This window comes from Balaenoptera musculus, chromosome 12 (genome assembly GCF_009873245.2).
Source record: "Balaenoptera musculus isolate JJ_BM4_2016_0621 chromosome 12, mBalMus1.pri.v3, whole genome shotgun sequence".
Classification (NCBI taxonomy): Eukaryota; Metazoa; Chordata; class Mammalia; order Artiodactyla; family Balaenopteridae; genus Balaenoptera; species Balaenoptera musculus.
In genome coordinates this window covers 7,393,356-7,419,492 of record NC_045796.1, presented here as the reverse complement: position 1 = coordinate 7,419,492, position 26,137 = coordinate 7,393,356, and the positions used below count along the sequence as shown (strand labels likewise).

Genomic DNA, 26,137 nt, shown 5'->3' with positions numbered 1-26,137 from the left:
AATATTGTATTTACTATATTGTAATATATGATGAAATAATTATACAACTCACTATAATGGTGACAGGAGATGGAGCTCAGGTGGTAATGTGAGCGACGGGCAGTGGCTGTAAATACAGATGAAGCTTCGTTTGCCTGCCACTTGCCTCCTGCTGTGTGGCCCCGTTCCTAACAGGCCATGACCAATACTGGTCCGTGGCCAGGGTGGGGTGGGGGTGGGTGGGTTGGGGACCCCTGGGTTATAATACTTTTCTTCTTTATGCTTCCCTGTATATTTTAATTATTCAACCAAGAGTATTTACCACTCTGGTAATATATTTAAGTTAAAAAAAAAGCTCAAATTTTTACACTACATTTTTCAGATTACTTATGTGTGTTAACATATATTGCTTGATATTGCTCTCTGATTTATTAGTGTACCCATGTTACAGATAAGGAAATGGAGGCTTAGGGAAGTTCTATGACTTGTTTAGTTTGGTCACTAAACTGGTCCCATACCTTCTCTGAGTCTCAGTTTCCTCTTTATTATTTCCATCAGCCTACCTCACAAAACTATTGAGGGTGAAAAATAAGACAACTGACTTGAAATACCAAAAAATTTTAAAGTGACTTATAAATATATAATCCACTGGTTACCTTTTTTCACGATTATGTTCTTTACATCTCTGTCCCTGCTCTGTACACAGTGAGAAATAACTAAGTATTGAGGAATATGGGAAAAAGTACGTTCTTACAAAACCTCGGGTACCATTTCAACTGTTCCTTCCCAAGGAAAGAAGTATTCGTTAGCCAATGGTTTACCGCCGGGAGATTTACTCCTTAGTCCTTGATCTAAGCTTCATTCTAACGGTAATTTAATTCTTAGAGATGAGTAAATACAGACTCAAATGACAGAACAAAAAAAATGGATTCAGTACTAAAAGCAAGTGCTTTTTGGTTTCAGATAACGCTCTTCACACGACTTCCTTCCTGGTTTCTAAGAAAGCAAATCCTGGCAGAGTGGAGAGCTCTGGAAATACAACGCCTGGACTCAAAAAAGCTAGTGCCCGAAAACTGTTAAGAAAAAGCACCAACTGCTGCACACACGCGGCAAACCATTTGTACTGTTCCGCGGGCGGTACAGAGCCAGCTAACCTGCACAGCATTTCCAGTCCAAGAATACCCTAGGTTGAAAGGGACACAGCCTTGGTTCCCTGATAAAACCCAATAAAATCACCGCTATATGAGCTGAACCAACAACCCTTCTGACAGTCACTTCTTCATTCCTTTCCTGTGGTATCTCACAGATCAAATTCTCCTGCATTAATTCTATAACAACATTTTGATATAGGTCTGAATACCAAAGGGTATTGGATTTGAAAATCTGAGACGTTTATGCAAAGTATTATGCTTCCTCAGAGGAGACTTGGAGAAAGAAGTGAATGAAAAACACCTAGCTCTAGTTCCTCAGATATTAAACAGATCTGTCATATGTATGACCCAGAAATGAACACTCGTAGGTGTCTACCCAAAAGAAATGAAAACAATAAGTCCTCACAAAACCCTGTACACGAACGTTTACAGCAGCATTATTCATAATAGCTAAAAGATGGAAACAGCCCCAAAGTCTATCAACTGACACATGGATAAACAAAAAACTGACCCATGGATAGCCCCACAGTGGAATATTATTCAGCCACAAAAAAGAATGAATTACTGATACATGCTACAACATGGATGAACTTCAAAAACATTACACTAAGTGAAAGAAACCAGTTAAAGAAGACCACACATTGTATGATTCTGTTTATACAAAATGACCAAAATAGGCAAATCTAGAGACAAAAAGTAGCCTAGTGATTGCCCAGGGCCAGAGGGCAGGGGGGATGGGAAATGCCCATGGGTAAGGGGTTTCTTTCTGAGGTGATGAAAATGTTCTAAAAGTAGATAGTGGTGGTGATGGTTGCACAATGCTGCGTATATTACAATATATTACAAGCCACTGATTGTACACTTAAAATGGGTGAACTTTATGGCATGTGAATTGTGTCTCATAGTTGTTTAAAAACACAAAGCAAACTCCTGGCCCTACAGAAGACAAAACCTAAGCAGAGTCACCTCTCAGTCCACACGTGATAGAACTGCACATGTCCTGGCACTGTTTGAATGAAGGAGTGAATGAGGCCGAGGGGAGTTCCAGCCTGCAGGAAAAAGGGGCTCTCCCCTCACCCAGGGAACAGAGCAAGATGTTGGGGCCCAGGTCTGCTGATGCAACGTTGGTGCCAGCCTGAACGCTGTCGGGGTGTAGAGCGGGTCTTCTGACACTGGCATGACTTCTGTGAGGCTGGGCCACAAATAAGGTAGGAGGGGACCTCACCTCTGATCCTGAGTATAGCCTGTGGGAAAGGCTGGAAGGATTTTCACCACCTCTGAGTTTTCGAGGCAGCCTCAAAGAGGAGAGGGAACTCACCCCCAGACACTCATGCCAACAGCAGCTATTGCCACAATCTAGGCTTTGGCTTAAGATCCAGAGGAAATCTTCAGTGGATCAAAGGTGTTTTCCCCTTCATGCAAGGCTGCTCTGAATACCTGAGACTGAATACTCTGCTTCTGGTCAAACCCACTCAAGTTGGAAGTAGACCGTATTTGCTATAGCAGACTCACCATGATTAAATTCGGATGAAATTTCAAGGCTCAAATATGCAGAAGAAATGCTACTTAGAGCTATAAGATCAGCTGCCCTTTAATGCCAAGCAGAGCAGACGCTGACAAAGCTTCCCCGGAGCAGAGCTCCATGAGGCAGGTGTGGTGTCTGGGGGCTCACACGGTCCCCCCAGGAGCTAGCACGCACCCCCACCCCCGACCACCACAGCAGACATTACGGAAAGAGTTCGTGAATGAAGTCTGGAGAATTGCCAAAAGTGGGTTAATGAAATCAGTGGGGAGATAAGTAATTGAAGGAAAAGAAATGGATCCATCAGTCTGTCAACATCGAAGTCTTCACATTTTCTGGATGGTGGAAGGCAAACAAAGCAAGAAGACAGAAATCAATAATTTATGTCCCTGGCCTCCAATTTTAGCTCCAGAAGACTTTCTCTTTTCCCAAAGTCAGAGTGGTGAATTTGATCAACCTCCTGCATCAAATTCAAAACATTCGCTGCGCTAGTGTCACTGAGCCCCTGTGGCCAGGGAGGGGTCGGGGCAGTTGCCCCAGTTTTCCTCTAAACTCTTGCTATGGAAATTCGTGTCCCCCAAATGGGATGCTGGGATAGGGATAAAGTGACAAGGAAAACGGGACTTATTTCTAATCTGTGCTTTGGATCAGGAATAAAAGTAGTAAATTTAAATTCACATGGAAGCTGAAAACCATCCAAATGTCCATTACCAGTTAAGCAAGTAAATAAGACGTGGTTTATCCATACAATGGATCACAGCTCAGCAAAACAATGGAACACACTACCGACCCATGAAACACGGTGACAGGGACTTCCCTGGAAGCACAGGGGTTAAGAATCCGCCTGCCAATGCAGGGGACATGGGTTCAATCCCTGGTCCGGGAATATCCCACATGCCACAGAACAACTAAGCCCGTGCACCACAACTACTGAAGCCCACGCGCCACAGCTACTGAGCCCACGTGCTGCAACTACCGAAGCTCATGCGCCTAGAGCTGGTGCTCCGCAACGAGAAGCCACCGCAATGAGAAGCCCGTGAACCGCAACGAAGTAGTAGCCCCCGCTCGCCGCAACTAGAGAAAGCCTGCGCGCAGCAACGAAGACACAATGCAGCCACAAATAAATAAATAAATAGAAAGAAAGAAAGAAAAGAAACAAGAAGCACAGTGACGGACCTCAAAGCACTAAAGCCTTGCGGATGGCAGCCACTCCCACCTAAGTGTCTATTTCTCTTAGCCCCCTTCTCAGAGGATGCCTTTCACTCCTTGAACAAATATTTACTGAGGCACCATCCTGGGGAGTGGAGACACCGAATGTCCTCAGGAGATTTCTATGCTGTGGGACAGACGGTAAGAAAATTCAAATTGTAAAGCTGAAGGCTAGGAGCTACTCTCCTGGAAGGCAGAGCGTGTCTTCAGAATAAAAAGCGAGATGAAGGTACCTGGTGAGGTCGGGACAGGCTTCGTGCAGGAGGGCACCACCCCCAGCTCTTGGAATCTTCTGAACAGAGTTCACTTTCATGCTTCTGAGCCCCTATGTCTTCTGTCCCATCTGCCTGATGCCCTCCTCTCCCCCTCCCCCTCCCTCTCATCACTGACTTGCCCAATGTGTGCTCATCCTTCAAAACCTGCCCTAGCTGGACTTCCCTGGCGGTCCAGTGGTTAAGACTTTGCGCTTCCAATGCAGGGGGTGTGGGTTCGATCCCTGGTCGGGGAGCTAAGATCCCACATGGCACGCGGCGCGGCCCAAAACCAACCAACAAACAAAGCTGCCCTCGCCTGTACCATCCGGCGGCCTCCTCCGGAGCAGTTAGATGCACCCTTCCCAGCCTTGTCACAGCCCCTTCTATCCTCACTGCTACGTTCACCATTACAGAACTTAACCACGTGCAGTAGTGATTACTTACTGCCTGGGCTAACGATGTGAAAGGCTCAGCACAGTACCAAGGCCACATAACATCCGTAAATGATGCTTCCCTTCCTGTGTATGTCTGCCTTCCCACAAGCCTGAACTCCTTAGGCACTAGAGTGTTTCTCATTTGGTATCCAGAGTCCAGCAGGGACCTGGCCTCGACAGGCAGTTAATAAATATTCATAATATGAACGACTTGAACAGTCAGTCACGTCCAGCACATGTTGCGGAGAAATGCCCAGCTTGTGGTGTATTAGTGACTTGACGACCATGTCAGTGGAACGTGGCTGCTGTCCTGTGCCCGGATCAGGGCATCATCATAAACAAAGCAAACAGGCAGGTGGGATATCTTACTTTCCCTAAATCCAGCTAATAATGTAATGTTCCAAGCTGTATTTGATGTGGGAAAACTCAGTAATTTAATTAACTCTACCTCTTTTCTAGAAATATATGTTGGTCAGAGATGACAGAAACTTCCAGACTCTTTCTACCCTAACACTCCACCACATCATTAAAGTAAAATCCAAGAATGTTGGGAAAAATAAAACAAAATCGAGAAGGGGTTTCCCTGCCACTGGCTTTATCCTCTTCATGTCTTTGTCTTTAGTTACGAAGGAGGCCTGTGGCTTCTTGCTGCCTTCTTATAATAGGGGACCTTGAATGCTGAGTATCTGAAGGGCTCCATAGTGTAAAGGTAGCAACCTTCACGCCTGAGCAGGGGCTCAGGAGCCAAGAGCTGGTTTGCCTTTATCAGCTACTTGACCCTGGGCAAATTACTTAACCTCAGTTCCTTCACTTGTAAACTGGAGACAGTAATAGTTCCTACATCATGGGGTTGTGGTGAGGATTAGTTGTTTCTAGAGCCCTGCCTGGTACATGGTAATCTTAAATGTGGCATCATCTTCACCATCCTCATCACCATCATCACCACCGTCATCGTCACCATCACCGTCACCATCACCATCATCATCACCGTCATCATCACCATCATCGTCACCATCACCGTCACCATCATCGTCACCATCACCATCGTCATCACCGTCATCGTCACCGTCATCGTCACCATCATCATCACCATCACCGTCATCGTCACCGTCACAGTCACCGTCATCACCATCACCGTCATCACCATCACCGTCAACATCACCGTCATCATCACCATCATCGTCACCATCATTGTCACCATCACCATCATCACCATCACCGTCATCGTCACCATCATCGTCACCATCATTGTCACTATCACCATCATCACCATCACCATCATCATCACCATCATTGTCACCATCATCATCACCATCATCGTCACCGTCGTCACCGTCACCGTCATCGTCACCGTCACCATCACCGTCATCGTCACCATCACCGTCATCATCACCATCATCACCATCATTGTCACCATCACCATCATCATCACCATCACCGTCATCACCATCATCACCATCACTGTCACCATCACCGTCATCATCACCATCACCGTTATCATCACCATCACCATCATCATCACCATCATCGTCACCATCACCATCATCACCATCATCACCATCATCGTCACCATCACCATCATCATCACCATCACCGTCACCATCACCATCACCATCACTATCACCACCGCCTTTGTCATGGCTCTGGCTTTCCTTTTGTCCCATCACTTTCCTACTAGTCACCTGCCTTCCATCAGTGGTCCAAGTTCTCCCAGCCCATTGGAAACACCTAGAAAACTTAAAAGCAAAAACGAGGAACCAGTGACTTGACCAGCCGGTCCAAGGCAGGTGATTCTAACGAAGAGGCAGGCTGAGCCCGCAGCCGAGACGCTGCCACCGAGCCCTGGACTCAGGGAGTGAGACGCGGCCCCTTCGCCACAGCAGCCGCTTCCTCCCTTCACAGGAGCCGTGGCTGGTCCCCTGACTCTGCGTTAAAGACCAAGTGTTTGCACAGGTCACCAAGGCCTCCACCGGCAGCTCCACGTCGGCTCACTCCTCCTGCCTTTGATTAAACCCCCTCCTGCTTCTGTTTTAATGTCAAAGACTCCACTTCGTGCTTGGAAGGCCAGCTCAGAGTGCAGCTTCTGAAATGAGGGCCAAGCCGGGAGGAGCCTGCAGGCCACCGTGACCCCCACTACAGCAATCTCCTCCCTCACCTGGGTCAGCCAGAGACATGTTCTGAATGAAGGAACTTTCTGGAAAGCTAAAATGTGTAACTAAAGTTGCCAAAAGGTAAAACTGACAGAACTTTTGTTTTGGTGACAATCTTTCCAGTGTCACCTGGACTCTCCTGCCTTAGGAAATGAAGTCCACTGGGGACAACACGGGCAGCTCAGGACCATGGCTCTGCTGTTCATCAGTGAGTCTCAACCAGTAGTCATCTTTTTAGTTCCCCGTTGTTTCTTTTCCTGCCCTGCCATCAATTGCTGCTTTTCTACCATTTACCCAGGAAAACAGAGAACCAAGCTTGTTAAGCCAGTCATTTCAGTGTTTTGCGTGCTAAGTAGGTTTCTGGAAAAATCAGATTAAGCCTAATGAAGTACACAGGCTTTTGACAATGTTTCTCACTTTATACTTCAGATCTGGGGCTGCGTTCCACATGGCTGGATATGTTACCATCTCTTAAATGGGATATGTTTCAGCAGACTTTTGGTTTAATCTGAATTAGATAAACTCCCTGTGGTCAGAGAGTACCTCTTCTCCACTTTCCCCCCAGAATGCCAATCCCATCGCCTGTGTCACACAAATATTCTAATGTGAATTTCCCTGGAATAGATGGTAGTACTTCTAATGCACAGACCCCATAGCACCTTGATAATCTGACAGCACTATTTCCATTTTCAAATGATTACTATGGGGACTTCCCTGGCAGTCCAGTGGTTAAGACTCCACACTTCCAACGCAGGGAGCACGGATTCAATCCCTGGTTGGGGAACTAAGATCCCACATGCCGAGGGGCGTGGCCAAAAAGTAAAAAAAAAGATTATTATGAAATGTTGGGTCAAGTGACACTTCATATATGCACTTAATAACATGATTTTAAAAAGAGCATGTACACACACACACACACACACACACACAAGAGGCCCACCCTTCTTCCTTATTATTCTCTAATACATTAAAAAAAACACTTGGTTTGCTTGTGCCTGGGCAAAGTCCATAGCTCAGATTTTTTTTCCTCCAACGTCTTACTGTAAAGGAAAAAAAAAAAAGTGGTTTATTGGGGTAGTTAGGTATTGGGCTCTCTTTCCATCTCTTACAATGAGCTCTATCCAAGCTTTTCATTTCACGCAGGAGGTTTGGGTGAGGTTATTCTGGAGAATGTGAGACCCTTCGAGTGAGGGGTACCTTTACGATAGCTTGCTAGTATCTGAATTGGCAAATTTCACCTGCCTGACTGTTTGGGTCAGGTTTCAAAAGATAACCCCATGCAGGAAGGTTTTATGAGAACAGGGAGATAACTCACCCCGAGACGATAAGATAACAGATATCAGCCAACAATAAGAGTTGACTCCTTGTCCAAGAGATAGTCAAGGTACTGGGAGAGGAAGAGACCAGAAAGAAAAGAACAAGGGGCGGGCTCATCCAGAGAAGCTATTACTCCATTATCAAGGGAGGGAGGGCACAAAAGGTGGGTGACCAGAGACGGAAAGGGCAAGATCCAAGCAACCTTCCATCAGTTAGACCTTCAGGAGCAGATAGACACAGAGAAGAAAACAGTCAAGGTGGGTAAATTCTCAGGGATTACTCAGGCCCGGCCCCATCCCATCCCATCCCCAAGACTCACCACTGGAGAGAGTAGGAAGCAGGGGAAGGGAAAGGACTGTTCCTTCCCACAGTCAGCTAGAGATTATCCAGCTCAGTGTTTTCTTCTCAAAAATGTCCACAGAAATATTCCCTTCAGCAGAGGAAACCAACTGTGAAGGGTCTGGAGCTATGGCCTAAAGCCATCCAAACAACCGGGCCTGAAAAGTCTGCTGTATTGTCTTAAAAGTTCATGTAAATTTTGCGTTATGTCATGGCATGTCCATGTTTGTTTTCTTTTTAAAAATTCTTTTCCCTTGGATCTTCTGGCAAAACTGATGCTTGAGTGAGCTGGGCCCAGTTTACCCTGCAGCTGGCACATGCCCCAGATGGCCCCAGGATGAGGTGGCTGAAGAATTTCCATCCACCCTGGACTCCTCCTTAGTGGGATCAGGAAACGAGGACCCAGGATGTGCCAGGCCACTTGCCAGTGCCAGGGGACAGCACAGACTAAGACAGTCCCTGGTTTCAAGGAGCCCAAGGTCCCACAGAGAGTAAGCAGGTGGCCACAGCTGGGGCCGAAGCCAGGCTCCGTGGCACAGCCCTGTTCCCCCTTATGCCACGCTGCTCGCTGTGGTCCTAAAGGCTGCCAGTCTACTAGGCACAGCAGAGAGCGGCTAGAGAAGGGGGCCTGGTAGTCTCCGGACTCTCATTAATGAAACGTTCCTGTGGCCTTTGACAAGGGCAGGACACCTTGACCGCCAGGAGAATCCTCTCCCTGCCCAGAGAAGCAGGCAAGGTTATGTCACGTGCTCATTAGGAAATCGCAGCTCAGGGCCCGCCCAGCACCCACAGGACACAGCGAGCTCCCAGCCTTGCAAAGCACAGAAGGCACGTCTCCTCTGGGGAGTCAGGCCAGAGGGAAGCTTTTTAAACCAGACTGTCTTAAAGACAAATCACAGTTCAGCCGTTTCAGAAGACAGAACCAGTGGGAGAAAGGAGGAAGTGCCAATCTGGCTAAAATTGGAACCAACATAAATAATTAAAATAATCAGGCACACCTAAAATATCTCTGTGGTCCTCTCTCTCTGTTTCCCTTAAATGTTAACTCTATTATTCCTCTAGGAATGGAGGTCAAATGAGGATTTTAGAGACACCATGAAACTTTCATTATATTGTTTGGTCTTAAGTAACTTCTTAAACTTCCGCATGATTTGGGAGGTTAAGATGAATTTCTGCACATTTTGAAGCTATGGAAATCCTTTCCCCCTAAAAGAAGATCCAGGGAAACTGTGGGAAAGAATACATTATATAAGTAAATAAGATGCTTTTATAATTCTTTCTTTGATCAAAAGTCACAGTCTCTGCTCCACCCACAGGTATTGCTAGCTCTGTGACTCAGGAAAGCTAGCTAACCACTCTATGCCTCAGTTTCAAGTCAGTCTAGAGAAAAGAATTCACAACCCACAAGGCTGGATAAGGACAAAATGGGATCGGCCCCGCAGAGCACACAACACAGTAGTAAATGCTGAATAAGGGGGGTTGATATTATTAAAGTGCATAAATGACTACATTACAAAGCATAATAGAGGTGACCCTTTGGGAAGAGTATTACAGGAAAGGTTTCTTTCTGTATTTACTATCCCAGAGCATCAAAGAGGCCCTATGTACAACCCATTACAAAATCCTGGGGTTCCATCTCCTGGAGTTCTCAGCCTGGCTCTTTCTGCAACGTCCTCCCAGGCCTGGCCTCCACCTTGGTCTCCTGGACCAAGGCACCAGCCTGACGGGGCTCTCCCTGCCTACGATGACAGCCAGATCAGTTCACAGGGTCCAAGGAACGGGGTGTCCCCCACCTCACTGTCCCTGCCGTCCAGGCCCCTTCACCACCTGGCACACTCTCGTCTCTGATCACTTCCTGATTCACATCCTGCCCCTCTGTAAACAGAGCACCCCAGCATTAGCACCCCGCTTCTAGGAAGCACTTCTGAAGCCCCAGACTGGATGGGGGATCAGGGGCTCCCCTTTCTATGCTCCCACAGCGCTCTGCACTCTCCCACCAGCGTGTTAAAATGATCCACTTAGGTTTCTGTCCTGTCCTCCAGGCAGTGACCCTGTCTGGCTCATCCGTGTACCCTCAGTGCCCAGCCAATAATAGGCTGGACACAAGGATTCAGAAACGCTGTAAGAAGATTCTGGAATTGTGTGGGGCGTGGGAATAACAGACTCACCCCACTCACTCCCATCTTTCAGGTCCTGGAAGGGAGGAGGGAGAAGGGCAGACAAAAAGAAGGGACAGGGCAGAGACTAGACACCACGTGAGCCCCAGGCATGGGGCTGGGGAGCGGGCCTTACCTGAAGCAGGGGGGTCCAGGACGGACAGGGAAGCTGCCCTCCAACCCAGTGGGAAGCGCTGGAGACCAGAGACCAGAAGGAGGGAGAGGCTGGAAACACCCACCACAGCTGGAGGTCTGTGCTCCGAGACAAGCGATTACTAGTGAGACCTGGGCATGGAGCACGTGGTTCCCTGTGTAGACCCAGGAAATGGGGTAAATCAGCAAATCCCAGCAAAGGTGACGTCAGTTATGCCAAGCAGCTCTCAATCTTTCTATAGATATGTTAATCCATCGTGCCCGGCCAGGCCCATGGGCAGGGTCTCCCTAAACAGAGTTCTGAGATACTGTCCACCCACCCAGCCCCGCCCAGCTCCCTCCCTGCAGCCTCGGGTTACAAGGTGACTGCAGCAGGTTTGCCAGAGAAAGGGCACTAAACTTTGAATACATTCCAGTTACAGGTCTGCCTTTCAGTTATTTTATTATTATTTTCCAATTCCTATCTATTTATTAATTTCAGTGAATGAATTGCACCTTTGGTTTGGACTCATGTCTGTAAACCTGGGGAGTACAGGTTAATCCTGAGGGACGCGTTTGCTTGGATGGGGGAGCCGACCACGTGAGCTCAGACGTGGCAATTCCCTAAAGCAGTGGTTCTCAAGTGCAGGTGACTTCGCCCTTCCAGGGGACATTTGGCAGAGTCTGGGGCATTTTTGGCTGTCACAATTGGGGTGGTGGTGGCATGTAGACGATGGAGGCCAGGAACGTACAGGATGGCCCCACAACAAAGACTTATCTGGCCCAAAATGTCAACAGTGCTGAGATTAAGAACTTGCCCTACGGGGGGCCGGGGCGGGGGTGGGGGGGGGGGTGGGGGGTGGGGATGAACTGGGAGATTGGGATTGACATGTATACACTGATGTGTATAAAACTGATGGCTAATAAGAACCTGCTGTATAAAAAAATAAATAAAATAAAATTCAAAAAAACAAAAACTTGCCCTAAAGGAATGTCACCCTGGGAGGACCTGGCTGGAAGGCATCAGGTCAGGCATATCTGACCCTGGATCTCTTGTGCCCACTTTTTTTTTGTCTAGGCTACGGCACCCATTCAGTGCCAGGCGTGCTGCTCTGTGCTAGAAACTTTCATGAGAAGCCCCCAGTGCAGTCATGAGGCTAGAACTGTAGAGAATTGTCTATAATGTAATAGCATCTGGAAAGAGTGACTTTTAGGAAGAATGAACGGGATAGAGGAAGAATGTCAAGACAGCAGAGGCCAGAGATCTGGGAGACAGGCCCAAAGGGTGACACACATTTGGGAAGGAAGCTACCCACCACGTCTCCTTTCAACCTACCCTGCCCCACAGCAAAGGAGAGAGGAAAGGGGAGGTTTCAGATGATGGCATTGATTGTGTGTTGACGGCTGCAGCATCCTGGGAAGAAGTGCTAGGTATGGACAGACTCTTTAAAATTTCATCAGCCTGGGTTAACCTCTGCCCACAGAGAGGTGACAGCTCAGGAGGGAGCTGACAGAGATGGGAAAAAGACCAAACTTCACTCAATGCATTTCTCCCATTCTCATTTCAAAGTCTGTCTAAGATAAGCACTGGTGGTATCTTTTCAGATAACACTCTGCCTTTAAACTTGCTAATTGATCTGTTAACAATCAACAACAGACAAGAAACGCTGACTCCATCTACCCATGGCCTTGGGAACCACTGAGAGCAGCAATAGCAGATATCCTTAAGAGCAACTTCTCGGCAAAGTTCAATCCTTGGTTATAAATTGGTTTTGCGAACAGTTCATATTTAATTTGATGTATGAATTGCACTGTCACTCAGATGTTTTAATCACAGGACCTGTTCCCTTCCCCCACCGTATCACCTTTCTGGCTAAACCACAACAAAATAATAAAGCCCCCTGAAAACTATTAGAGTAGTTTGTCTTAGAAGTATGGCTATTAGTTCCCCCCCCACACCCGCCCAAGTTCTAAAATACTACTCTCTCTTCCAAAATTTCTGAAGCTCCTAAAACGTAGGATGGAAGGCATGCAAGGGATGAGATACGGTAGAGAGCTGTTCACAACTGTAGAAATACTGTGTGTCTATGTCCCAGGCACTGGGCTGGCCGGGGCATAGATGCATAAATACGATACCATGGAAACAGGGGGTCAGCGGTGGGGTACCATGGTCTTGGGTCCAATCTCAGCTCTGTTACTTATTATGGTATTAGGGGAGTAACTTACTCTCTCTCAACTTTACTTTCTTTATCTAAAATGCAAATTGATAACAGTTTTAACCTGCTCGTTTGTTATGAGGATAAAGGGAATGAATAAATGTGAGGTCTGTGTAATAGACTTGCCCATAGGGTGCCCTCAGCACAGGTGGGCTGCTATCATTCTCATATATATCCTACAGGTTGGCCAGTCACCTCAGCGTCCCTGATGGCTTCTAAAAGTTACCTGTCATTCCCCAGGCTGAGGAATAATCTCCTGCAGGAATTTCAGTGTCCGGTTTCAAACTACCATGAAGTACACAATGTGCCTCTTCTCTTGTTGGATCCTACATAGAAATGACCATGAAATAGCCATCATGTGTGACCCAAGGTCAGAGGGGAGAGATTGAAACAACTTCCTGCTGAAGGGAGAAGCTGATCTCATCCACAATCAAAATAACACTACCATACGACCCAGCAATCCCACTACTGGGTATATACCCTGAGAAAACCATAATTCAAAAAGAGTCATGTACCAAAATGTTCATTGCAGCTCTATTTACAATAGCCAGGACATGGAAGCAACCTAAGTGTCCATTGACAGATGAATGGATAAAGAAGATGTGGCACGTATATACAATGGAATATTACTCAGCCATAAAAAGAAATGAAATGGAGGTATTTGTAATGAGGTGGATGGAGTTAGAATCTGTCATACAGAGTGAAGTAAGTCAGAAAGAGAAAAACAAATACTGTATGCTAACACATATATATGGAATCTAAGGGAAAACAAAAAAGGTCATGAAGAACCTAGTGGCAAGATGGGAATAAAGACACAGACCTACTAGAGAATGGACTTGAGGGTATGGGGAGGGGGAGGGGTGAGATGTGACAGGGTGAGAGAGTGTCATGGACATATATACACTACCAAATGTAAAATAGATAGCTAGTGGGAAGCAGCCGCATAGCACAGGGAGATCAGCTCGGTGCTTTGTGACCACCTAGAGGGGTGGGATAGGGAGGGTGGGAGGGAGGGAGATGCAAGAGGGAAGAGATATGGGAACATATGTATATGTATAACTGATTCACTTTGTTATAAAGCAGAAACTAACACACCATTGTAAAGCAATTATACTTCAATAAAGATGTTTAAAAAAAAAAAAAAAAACAAAGAAGAGGGGGAATTTGCTAAACGTTTTTTCTCTGAAGGTCAGGCGGGCACCGGAGGCGGGGCATTCCGGATGAACTTGGTTAGGTTGCCCATATAATTTCCTGCTGAAGGTAGAAATCACGTGCGGTCAGACAGTCCTGCTGAGAGGAGCTGCATGACAGCAGGAAATACAAACAGGAAGTGTTGCAACAAGGTTTTAACATTATTTATTTGGGGTATTTAGATTTAAAGTGTTGAAACCCACTTGCTTTTGTGGAACAAGACATAGACTTGCAACATCTTATGGGAAATCTAATGGCAAGAGGATTATCTAGTAAACCAATGGGCATATAATTTGGATGCAGTTGGGAGTCTGTCTTTTTAAAATGTTATATTTTGAGTCCATCTGGAGGGACCTATAGTCCCACAGAGTCTATAGGTAACTCACTCTGAGGGAACTTTGAGAGATTATCTCACTCAGTTTGTATTTTTCAGGAAGAGAATTTACACGCCTTCTACCCTCTGTGCCTCTGTGTCCCCAGGGTCAAAACCTCACTTTTTCCATATGGTTAATCAACAAATGTTTACTGACATCAAACATAAGCTCAACCAATGAAGGAAGAGACAAGAAAGTTATAAGATGAACAGTCAACTGCTAAGCACTCTCTCCCTCTCTGCCCAGAACAATCTATGTATAAAATGGTTCAATGAAAGAAGCATCTGGTGCCATTAGCCAACAGATGCTTCAATCAAAAACAATTACCCCTGTATATTACACAGTGGAATATTACTCAGCCATTCAAAAGAGTGAAATATTGCCATTTGCAGCAAAACAGACGGACCTAGAGATTATCATACTAAGTGAAGTAAGTCAGGCAGAGAAAGACAAGCATTATATGACATCACTGATTTGTGGAATCTAAAAAAATAATAAAAATTAACTTATTTACAAAACAGAAACAGATTCACAGACATAGAAAACAAATTTATGGTTACCAAAAGGGAAAGGGGAGGGGGAGGAAAAAATTTTAAACACGGGATTAATAGATACACACAACTATATATAAAACAGATAAACAAGGATTTCCTGCATAGTACATGGAACTATGTTCAATACCTTGTATAACCTATAATGGAAAAGAATCTGAAGCTGTACACCTGAAACTAACACAATATTATAAATCAACTATAGTTTAATTAAAAAAAAAAAAAAAAGAACAATACGCCCTGGTTTAAGGGGCTGTTTCTACATCTGTCTCTCTGATAGTTCCTGAGCTTTTTTAGGGAAGAACTAGTTTCCCATTTATTGCTATATCCATAATATATAGTACCTGACACATGATACTGATATCATTTGTTGAGTGAATGAGTAAATGGGTGGATGGATGATATATGAATGAATGAATGAATGGTGACTGAAAGGTAGGACTAAAGGTGAAAGGAAGAAGTAAAGCAAACCAGACTGGAGGAACAAAAACAAACACAAGTAGAAAATCTTTGTGGAACACGTCTTGAAAAATAAAGAAAGACAGGTTAGATAGATTGTTCCATGATAACGTTCACCAAAAAATTGCTCTTGTTTTAAAATATTTCCTCTTATTCAGTCATTAGAAGAGAATGGAGATCAGCGAGTCACAGTATCTCCCTTAAAAACCCTTCGGATATTTGAAAACTAGCTATTTACACTGTATGCGGTTTTGCTCACAGTGTGTCCACAGCACTCGGCACATAATAAACGCACAAGAAATACTGTTAAAAGAACAAGTTCATGATTTAAGCTTCCTCTTTCCCAGAACCTTAGCAGTGATTCTCCCTGGTCCATACATGAAGCCAAATTTCCGAGTTCCAAAACTTTCCAAATGGATTCTGTCCTGGGACAAAGATTACTGAATTAGAGTTGCCCAGGTTCTGGGTGATGTGAGATAGTTTTTAAGCCCGGCGTGATTACATATGAACATTTAGGCATCAAAAACCTTTCAGAACTGTGAACACAGTGTCTCCCCATACCCACTAGACCTCCTTTTCAGAACACAGCAGATTGCACAAAACATAGTAAGTCTGCCAAATGCTCATCTGAGCACCCCACAATTTAAAGCAACAGCAATGGTCGGTATTATTAGAATGACGTTGTGGGTGCGTGCGGAGTTCCCGCTTCCAAATTTCTGACTTGTTTAAAGTCTGATTTAAGTCTGATTGCAGTTCTTAGAGCTTCAACTCAAGAATAACTGAATTACGAAGGATTCTGCCTCCTACTTACATAGTCCTTCTTCTCTACCAGTCTCGTTCTGGGTTAAACAAAATTCTGTCCCTGAATCCCTACTAGTTCTTTCCACCAGCACAGACTGCTCCTGGGCTATTTCCATACTAAAGATGGACTTCTTCCTGCTTTGGACAAGAACCATGAACCAGGACCCATCTCTCACCATCCGTCCCTGTTACCTGAGACACCTTTGCCTCTTCCCCTTGAATCGTCTGTCCCCTCCCCTTCAAACCTTCAATGTCACCATCCTCTACTTCTTCCCAGACTCACGGCATCTCGCTTCTCATTTCCCTCTTGCCCTGCCTCCTTCTCTCCAGCTCTGTGCCCATCTACACACTTTGTCACCCCTGTTTGGAGGATTTTAAACTTGAGAGCACAGACCACCACTTCTGTTTTCTTCACAAACTTGACAGCACACGGTTCAGAGCCATGAAATCCCAACACGATGGTGACTGACTCCAGCTTCACCAGTTATTTCCTCAGCATCACCTCCATCCAGCCTCTTTCACTGGACCCAGAATTTGCTTTGCATCTATAGCTCCACTGACCCTCCCCGGCTCAAGACTGTTCATTATGTTTTTAACTTCTACTCAGGGTCCGATCATAGGACAGTGATTTCCCTTTTTTTGGCTGAAATTCCAAACAATTCTTGCTACTTTTCCTTTGAACTCCATCTTACATGGCTTTTTGCTGTGAAACTCCTAGATGTGGAAACTCAAGAGTATTCGCACCACACACTTGACTTCCACACTTTCCATCTGCTCCACAGATGGGTCATGTAGTCAAGTCTACATCCTTGAGGACCATCTCAGGCTGGAAAAACAGTAACTTAGTCTGACTAGTTTCCACACTTTGCAAACATCACAAACCTATAAACCTACAACTGTTTATATGTACTAACATGTGCTTTCCAAAACAATAGTCATATTTTTTAATGACACTTTTCTGTGTTTTATGACTTTTTAACTGGTTCTCTTGTCTTTACTTACCTCCCGTTAGTTTTGTGCCATGCTATTTAGCCCCCTTTTTAGATAACTTTTGTATCTGAAATACTTAAGACCTCTTGCACTATAAAAAGTTTTATAAGTCATAGACAACAGTATGTTGAGATAAAGATCTTGGCAAGCAGAACCTCATTAAACCACCCCTTCTTCCTGCTTCCCTGTGGAGGGGTTACTCTGAGGTTTCTAAGTGATGCTTTTGGCTTCATAGTGGAAAGGCATTGTGAAGGCTAAGCCACCTTCACAAACCTTTATCCAAAACTACAGATAATTTTAAGAATCAAGGGTGAGATTACTATCGATCCGTCCTATAAAGCCTAATTTGGTAATTCAGGATGCCCATTAGAAGAATGGTGTCTGTTGTCAAACATCTCCTCAGATGCACTGAATAAAAGCATCAATTTGACTCCTACCTGCTAATAAGCCCATTTGGACTATGTCTGTTCAACAGATGTGTCACTTGATTTTAATTATATTTAACTTTGCTTAATAATACTATGTAGATGATATTTTTTTCTCTCATGTTTTATATTTTTCCTGAAAATCAACTCTTTTTCTCTCCATAGAGGATACTTAGAAGATTCAGTAGTGTCCCTGCCCAGCTACACACACACACACACCACACATCACACGCACATACACACACATCAGATACACATACACACCGCAGACACACACTTTCTTCCTTATCTTATATCTTTTTTTTTTGTTCCCAACTGAGGATGCTTGACTAACAAGCACAGCTAGGTTAATCTCTTACCAGTTTTAAAAAAGAGAAGGTCTATGGACCCTCACCTTAAGGAGAGTGGACAGCTGATCCGTATTAGGAAGATGCCCGAAACACCGAGAGTCCTGCTGGTAGTTACCATTTGTTACTCATTTATACTTGTTGAACTTGGATTGTGTGCTAAGTAAGTTCAGACTACAGCAAAGACCCCTCTTTTAAACCTTCAGACTTTTAGGCAGACCTGGGCAGACAATAACGTCAGTGTGAATTCTCAAACACCCTCTACAACTTTTTCCAAGGATCTCACCTCCTCTAAAGAAGTGCTCTTCCCCGCCCCCCCGCCACTTAGTTTGATCACAGGATTAATATCACGTCTTGAGAACAGTTTAGGTTTTCAAAAAAGACCAGAAACTGAAGACTTACATAAACATCAAATCATTCCTTTTTCTAATTCCCAGAGATGATGAGGAAAGTCATAGGCTGAAAATTCAGTAAATAAAGAGGTAATTACAAATGCCCGTTTCCTTGACAACTCCCCTCCCCCAGCCCTCCGGTGATAGGGAAAAACCAAAGCGGGGGTGAGGAGGGGTAGCCGCGAAGCCAGGTTGCCTCTGAACAGCCTGGGCGAGAACCAGCGCGGAAAGCAGCCGACGCGCAGCAATCACAAATAAAGCAATGGATATCGGGGCTGCACTTGGGGTAGTATTTTTGTGGTTGCCATAGAAACGGCAGAGACGGAAGAACATGTTGCATGACACAAAAGAGACCGATCGGTAACAGGAACCTTCTCCCCGGCTTCGTCTATTGCAGAGAAAATTCTTTCACCCGAGGCGGGGGGTGCTGGGCAGGGGGAAATGAACCCCAGCGCGGCAGCTCGAAATCACAGCGCGGACAGGCACGCTCCCCCAGCTGAGCACAAAGAAACGGTCCTTGTGCGGCAGCAAAGCCCCCGCTGCCTTCCAGGGCTGCCCCTCCACGTTCCCACTGTCGCCTCACTTCCTTCTCCGCCTTCCTCGCCTCCTCTTTCTTACCTACCCCTTGCAGAGGTTTTAATGAAATCCAGCCCAGGAGAGAATAAGGGTGATAGAGAGAGGGGCGCAAACATCCGCCACGCCCAGAGGTGAAGTCGCCTGGAAATAGCACGAACGGCACATACCTCCTTTCTGGCAGCCCTGGACACATGGACTTAGAAATCAGAAACTGAAAGGGAGCAGGCTGGGGTGCAGAAATTGCCACTAGTTTATAGGAGCTGTAAGTCAGCCAACACTGGAAAGAAAAAGCGAGACTCCACCCATGGGGTGGACTCTTCGGAAAAAAAAAAAAAAAAAAGTGGTCCTCAGCTGACGTCTCTCCCCACCCCATGTCACTTCCTTTTAAAGCTACAATTTAGCAGTTATGGGGAGGGAGATACGAGCTGGTGTAACATGAGTCCCTCCCCCTCCCCTTCCAATTAGTGTAAGGAAGTGCTTCGGCTGGCTTCACATTTGAAATCTCTGGCCGGAGAACCTGCCAGAATCGGAAACAAAGCCCGCTAGGTGGCCTTTCTTTTTCGGCCGCGCCTCCCGAATCCTGTTGCATCCCTATGCCGACATGGCTCCTCCAACCTCAGCTCGGACAGATCCAGCCCCGTCTGTGCTGAGACCTGGAAATTGCCCTAAACTGGCTCATATTTTGTTTGGTAAAATACCCGCACTCTGCAATCCCCCCTCACCTCTCACTGGTACGCGGTGCGGAAAGGAGATTGCATTCCACTCGGAAGAGCCCCAAAGCACCTTCGACAAAATACTATTGAAAATTCCAGCGATCTGAGATGTTAAGAACTGGGAAACAGAGGCTTGGAGGTCGATGGATTTTCTCCCAGCAAAGCAGCTATCAGGGTTGATTCCCCGTGCGCGCGCGCGCGCGCGCGCACGCAAGCACATGCACGTGGCATTCACGCGCAGTGTTAGAGAGGGTCTGGGCAGATCTTTATAATAAAATAGAGTCCTCATGATTTTAAAAGAGGGCGGGCTGTTGAACCTCCAGAAATGCCAGGTCTCCAACATTTCTAAAAACCACTTTCAACCTCCAAACAGTTAAGATGTATGCCCTTCAAATGTTCTTTATTAGATCCATTGCCACAAATAATATTTGAGTACTAACATATGATTCCTGTGTTCACCGCCGTTCTTTAGATGTTTACAATCCACAGGGAAAAAAATAAAATGTTCACAAATAACTAGACCGTATTGCAGAATTACTAAGAGCTACAAAAGTGCTAAAAACAGCGTGCCATGAGAAAATAGAGAGGATGGAAAGAGCTCTTTTCGGTTATGATGAACGAAAAAAAGGCATTCAGAATTCAGCAAACATGGTTTGGACTGGGTCCTATAGGGTGTGCGGCGTTTTGATAGTCTGTGATGGAGAGAGGGAAAAGCATGAATGGAGTTAAAAGACATCTAAGGCATAAAAAAGGACCAGAACAGAAAACCCATTTGTGGCAATGGTTTATTTTAATATTCATGGGAAAATAAATTTGACCATGTAAACATGTTTATAAAAGATGTTTGTAAGAAGTTCTTGCAGCCAATGCAATTTTTAAGAGTTCTCATAACTTTTCAAATTATGTTTTAAAATTCATTTGTTTCCAGTTTTTCAAAGCACTTCTAAAGTAGAGTTAGACTGATGCTTTTTCATATTTGAATTTTGAATGGGGATTAATTTCAAAATCTACAAATTGCATAAATTTGTGCTACATTTACTACAAGTAGAGCCACTGATTTCAACAGAAACAATATGAAATAAACATTTTTGACAATTGCAAGTCTTATTCTGATCATAATACTATTATATGTCTATTCCATTAAGATTATCATTATTTTTTTAATTTAATTTAATTTTTTTATACATCAGGTTCTTTTTTGAATTTTTGAATTTTATTTTATTTTTTTATACAGCAGGTTCTTATTAGTTATCCATTTTATACACATCAGTGTATACATGTCAATCCCAATCTCCCAGTTCATCCCACCTCCTCCCCACTCCCCACCTGGCTTTCCCCCCTTGGTGTCCATATGTTTGTTCTCTACATCTGTGTCTCTATTTCTGCCTTGCAAACCAGTGCATCTGTACCATTTTTCTAGATTCCACATATATGTGTTAATATACGTATTTGTTTTTCTCTTTCTGACTTACCTCACTCTGTATGACAGTCTCTAGGTCCATCCACGTCTCTACAAATGACCCAATTTCGTTCCTTTTTATGGCTGAGTAATATTCCATTGTATATGTGTACCACATCTTCTTTATCCATTCGTCTGTCAACGGGCATTTAGGTTGCTTCCATGACCTGGCTATTGTAAATAGTGCTGCAATGAACAATGGGGTGCATGTGTCGTTTTGAATTATGGTTTTCTCTGGGTATATGCCCAATAGTGGGGTTGCTGGGTCGTATGGTAGTTCTATTTTTAGTTTTTTAAGGAACCTCCATGCTGTTCTTCATAATGGCTGTATCAATTTACATTCCCACCAACGGTGCAAGAGGGTTCCCTTTTAAGATTATTGTTATTATTATGCTTATTTTTGCTACAGTAACGCTTTACCTATTTAGATGATGTTACTCACAGTCTCAATTACCTTAGAAATACAGCTGAGAAATATGGGAGGAAAAAACACTACTTCTAAAAATTTAAAGTGGAAATACAACCTTCAAGAATTAAACCCTATGCACTTTACTCAGTCCCATTTAGAATCTCTCCTTATTTTAGATATCCTGATTTAGCTATTTCTGTCTAAACAAGGAACTGTGAAAATTTCCAGATCAAAATCTAACAATTCAGTTCAACAAATAGGTATTGAGTATCTGTGCTGGTTGCTGAAGATACAAAAACACAAGTAAGACATGGACCTTGCCCCAAGGGCCTCAGAGTCTTAGGAAAGAAAGAGGCCTGTAAGCAATTAAGATATGAAGGCAGTAATTGAAGTCTGTACAAGGTTCAGAGATGATCCAAAGAATGGGAAAAGGGAAGTAGGGGTGTATGTCTACATAGTTTCTTTCTTTCTTTTTTTTTAATAAATTTATTTTATTTATTTATTTATTTATTTATTTATTTATTTATTTATTTTTGTCTGCATTGGGTCTTCGTTGCTGCGCGCGGGCTTTCTCTACTTGCAGCGAGCAGGGGCTACTCTTCGTTGCAGTGTGTGGGCTTCTCATTGCGGGGGCTTCCCTTGTTGCAGAGCACGGGCTCTAGGCGCACGGGCTTCAGTAGTTGTGGCGCATGGGCTCAGTAGTTGTGGCTCGTGGGCTCTAGAGTACAGGCTCAGTAATTGTGGCACATGGGCTTAGTTACTCCGCGGCATGTGGGATCTTCCCAGACCAGGGCTCGAACCCGTGTCCCCTGCATTGGCAGGCGGATCCTTAACCACTGTGCCACCAGGGAAGCCCCTCTACATAGTTTCTTAATTCACAGCAAACTATAAAAGGGATGAGAATGATCAGATACTCACCAGTGAGACAGCAAGAAATAGATGCTGATAGTTGGAGCTAAGAGGCGTAAACTGGTAACTCATAAAAAGGATACGCAAACAGCCATTAAATAACAACAACAAAAAGGATGCAACCTCACATAAAATAAAAGTAGAAAGGAAGAGATGTCCTTTCTTTGCCTGTCTGCTTGTCAAACATGCAGAAAACTATAATGTACACTGTGAAGCGGATGCTGTACGATGGGCTGGCTCCTCTCTTCCTGGTGACAGTGAATTGGTGCCTTCTTTCTGGAATTTAATTAAACAAGGTATATCACAAGCTTTTCAAATGTTCATACTCTTTATCCAATAATTCACCTCACAAGAAATTATACCAAAGAAATAAGCAGAGATAACCTCAAAGACTCGGGCATCTATAGATTCATCAGAGCTGTTCATAATAGTGAAGGCTGGAAACCGTCTAAATGTCTGAAGTAACAAGTTAGGTAGATGATGTGATATTCAAATGACAGGACACTATAAAAATTAAAATGCTGTATTTGAAAGACATAGGGAAACTTGACGATATATTAAATGAAAAGGGAACTAAGTTATCTATAAAACATGAACCTTTTGTTATAGTTATATATATTATATTAGGTGTGTAGTAGGTTGAATGGTGTCCCCCTCAAATTCACCTCCACACAGAACCTCAGAATGTGACCTTATTTGGAAACAGCGTCTTTGCAGATATGACTAGTTACAACGTGGTTGTGCTGGACTAGGATGGGCCCAAAGTCCAATGACTTGTGTCCTAGGAAACTCACACAGTGTGCAAAATGGTCACTAAACTGCTAATGGTTTTTTTTTTTTTTTCAGTTTCCAAGTCATTTTATTCAGAATTTTGTCTTTGTTTCCTGAATGAATAAATACTATACAAAACAATGTAAAAATGGCTACCATTTTCTCTCCCCTACTCCCCCCACCTGGGGACAACCCCCTGGGCCACCTAACTTGGGGGTTCTCCCTCCAGATTTGGTCCAGCAAATGAGGTGGAGTGACATTGTAGCCCCCACTGAATCATTTTCAGAGGATTTCAGGTGGGGTGGGGAGAGCCTCTGGGGTTTGGAGGTTGACTAGGTTAGGGAAATGGATTAGTGTTTTTGGGAGAAGAGACGGCGCCTACCCCAAAGAAAAGGGTGTCTAAAATGTTCACGGTTCCTTCTTTTGCCTCAAAAAGTGACATTTATTCAAAGAAAAAAAAAAGAAAAAAATGACAAGATGTCCATCCCTTGACTCCCTTCCCTCCCCCTGCCTGCTGCTCCTCAGCACCCCCCAAGGATTGAGCCCTGGCTGGGGCTAGGTCTGCTAATGGTTTTTTCTCAACAGTGACATTGGGGATGATTTTTATTTGCTTTTTTATATTTTATTGCATTTTGATATTTTTTCTACAATGACTATTTGTAACTTGTATAAAAGAAAATGACCATGATTTAAAAACAAAAGACTCAAGGTTTCTAAAGTCTTAGGTGATTTAGGACAGAAGCAAAGAATAATCGATGGAGATTATAACATGTTCAATCCCAAAGACTGAAATATTTTCAGAACCCTCTACTAAAGGTAAAATTCTATGTGTTTCAAAAAAGTTTCTTTTAACCTAAATTCTGGTACTTAGAATGATGAGTATCATTTATCTAAAATGTTAACTTACATACTATGTATTTCGCTGCCATGCTAGATGGTTGAGTTATTAAGGACATTATTTCCAACAGCCTTTTCTCTTAACACATTGTTAGCTACACAATGACAATAGTTTTGCTTTCTTTTCATTTGGCTTATTTTATGAACATGAATATAGATACATCTATATAAATCTGTATACACAGTTTGAAATTTTCCTCAAGTTATAAAATATAAACATATCACAGACTTGTAATTATAATAACCTCACTGTATGCTAAATTAGGAATTGTTACTGCTTTGAGGTGACAAAGAAAAAGTGTAAATAATAAATTCAATTTGATATTTGGAGTGTTTAATCTTATATTTAATAGTTGTATATTTCAATCATTTATAATAGAGCCTTACAAATGTGTCACATATATGTTTTTAATGACCAATAATCTCTTATGGTTATATTGTTATTATTGCAATCATTCTAAGTACTTTCAAATAGCTTTAACATTACCTGTCATTGGGGAGAACACAGAGGAATTAGGCAAGATTCCTCCTTGATCAATAATGATTACAATAAGTCATTCCCCAAACATTAATGTCCGTTGATCAGCTCTCAACACATCTTAACTCAGAATTTTTCTTTAAACCTCTTACAAATTGTTCTCAGTGTTCACTCAGCTCCTTTCTCTTCTAGACCACTCCAGGTTCATTCAGCCTGGCAGAGATGACCCTGGAAAGTCATTCATTCTCTCCTCTTGCATCCAGGCACTGAGCAACTGGAAATCATATAATGCAGGAGGAAATCTACCCCAACAGGAGGAACTGAATTCAAATCAATTAATGCCCGACTGATGGGCGACAAATAGAAAAAGTTTCCAGCTTCACTATCTGGTTTTAAAAGACAAGGTCATACAAAAGATTACTGAGACTTAGCCCTTGCATTCTTTGTAACCAAGTAAAAAGCAAGCACACCACTTCAAGTGGTGTTTCACTCTGGATGATTTTCAGCCCTTGTACTTTATATGTTGGGTAATTTTTTTAAATTTTTGATCAGATGGATTACCTTTATAAACAGAAATGTGAAACATTTTTTTAAAAAATAAATCTTTATTGTTCTCAATTGTTGACATAATGCTTTTCTTTATTTGGCAAGCTTGTAGCCTAGTGGCACCTTGGAGGTTGATCTACGTAAAGTGTCGTCATGGACCATGAGGATGGGAGCTTGTTAGAAATGCGGAGGGGACCTCCCTGGAGGTCCAATGGTTAAGACTCCACGCTCCCACCGCAGGGGGCGCGGGCTCAATCCCTGGTCAAGGAACTAAGATCCCAAATGCTGTGCAGCGGCCAAAAAATTAAAAAAAAATTTTTTTTTAATTAAAAAAAAAGAAAGAAATGCAGAGTCTCGGGCCCCACCCCAGACCTAGTGAATCAGAAACTGTTTTCACAACATCCCCAGGAAATTCACATGCACATGAAAGTTTGAGAAGAACTTGCTTGAGTCCAAATCTCTCATTTTACAGAGGACGCTTCAGAATCCAGGAAGGGTGAGTCTGCTTGTCCTAGGTTACACAACAAACAGGAAATAGAGCTGCAGCAAAACCACAGTTTTTAATGATTCCTACTACAGAATTCTTTCCACTGTATTCCTCCAGCTTTCAGATGAAAAGCAAGTCTGAAGGAAAATCTGTTGGCATAAAAATGTTAAAAAGAGAATTTCTACTTAAACTCATGTTTATTATTCTAAGTGTGGTTATTAAAATCTACACTCTGTGCATTTGAGTTTATACATAGACAGCTTTACCCAAAGAAAATGAATCTTGGAATTTGGCAACTTTCAGACCAAAATTGGCAAAAAGCAGGTGACATCTTTTCTCCATGATCACTCATTTTATTTTGGTTTCAAGCCAAAGCCAAGTCTCGTCGAATAAAACTTAGCTTCATGACTGATTTGCAAGAGGCGACAGAAAGGAAAATGTGCTCCACAGGTCCCCTTGTTTCTGCTCTTGCCACTTTCCAATCTGCTTGTTCCTCATCTGGC

At 43.7% G+C, this 26,137-nt stretch overlaps 1 protein-coding gene across 4 annotated transcripts in view; it reads right to left on the bottom strand.

The window, feature by feature from the left end:
• AGPAT4 (1-acylglycerol-3-phosphate O-acyltransferase 4) overlaps positions 1-19,809 on the bottom strand; it is a 111,342-nt gene extending 91,533 nt beyond the window's left edge. Inside the window, exon 1 of one of the 4 annotated variants that reach the window (XM_036871115.1) lies at positions 19,688-19,809. The gene's annotated coding sequence lies outside the window, so the exon portion shown is untranslated. Of the gene's footprint in view, positions 1-3,828; positions 3,880-19,011; positions 19,263-19,687 lie in introns of those variants that run through there. The other 3 variants (XM_036871113.1, XM_036871114.1, XM_036871116.1) reach the window with 3 other exon arrangements.
• Between the last annotated feature and the right edge of the window lie 6,328 nt (positions 19,810-26,137).